The following is a 1,054-nucleotide window of genomic DNA, read 5'->3' as shown; positions in this document are numbered from 1 at the left end:
GCGGCGGGTTGAGCCCCACCCCTCCGGCCTCGAGCTACGTCACGCGCCTCGCTCCCGCCGGCCAATGGGAAAGGCGCTTCCGGTAGAGGCCCCGCCCACCCCTCCGCGGATTGGCGGCGCCGGCCCTCTGGGGACCAATTGAGAGCGTCCTTAGATCGTCTCCCCGCCCCCCTGCCCCTGCTCGCGACGTCGAGGATTCGTCCTCAGCTCGGGGAGGCGTGGCTGCGGGTGACGTCACGAGAGGGGAAGAGGCGGCACGGTCACGTGACTGGGGTGCCCCGCCCTCGGTGACGTCACCGTCCCTCGGCGGAGCTGGGCCGTGGCACGCCTTAATGGCCTTGGAATAATAAAAACATTCATAATAATAATACTGTTGATTTGTTAAGCGCTTACTATGTTCCAAGCACTGCTCTAAGCGCTGAGGTAGATACAAGGTCATGAGGTTGTCCCACATAGGACTCACCATCTCAAACCCCATTTTGCAGATGAGGTCACTGAGGCCCAGAGAACAATAATAATAATGATGATATTTGTTAAGCGCTTACTCTGTGCCAAGCACTGTTCTAAGCGCTGGGTAAATACGTGACCATCAGGTTGCCCCCCGTGGGGCTCCCAGTCTTCATCCCCATTTTACAGATGAGGCAGCTGAGGCCCAGAGAAGTGAAGTAACTTGCCCAAAGTCACACAGCTGACAAGCGGAGGAATTGGGATTAGAACCCATGACCTCTGACTCCCAAGCCCGGGGTTTTACAGATGAGGTCACTGAGGCCCAGAGAATAATAATGCTGGTACTTGTTAATAATAATAATAATGTTGGTATTTGTTAAGCGCTTACTATGTGCCGAGCACTGTTCTAAGCACTGGGGTAGACATAGGGGAATCAGGTTGTCCCCCGTGGGGCTCACAGTCTCAAGCCCCATTTTGCAGATGAGGTCACTGAGGCCCAGAGAATAATAATAATGATGGTATTTGTTAAGCGCTTACTTTGTGCAAAGCACTGTTCTAAGCGCTGGGGTGGATACGAGGTAATGAGGTTGCCCCACATGGGGCTCAC

This window comes from Ornithorhynchus anatinus, chromosome 9, assembly GCF_004115215.2.
Source record: "Ornithorhynchus anatinus isolate Pmale09 chromosome 9, mOrnAna1.pri.v4, whole genome shotgun sequence".
NCBI classification, from domain to species: domain Eukaryota; kingdom Metazoa; phylum Chordata; class Mammalia; order Monotremata; family Ornithorhynchidae; genus Ornithorhynchus; species Ornithorhynchus anatinus.
Note: the sequence above shows the minus strand (reverse complement) of the source record.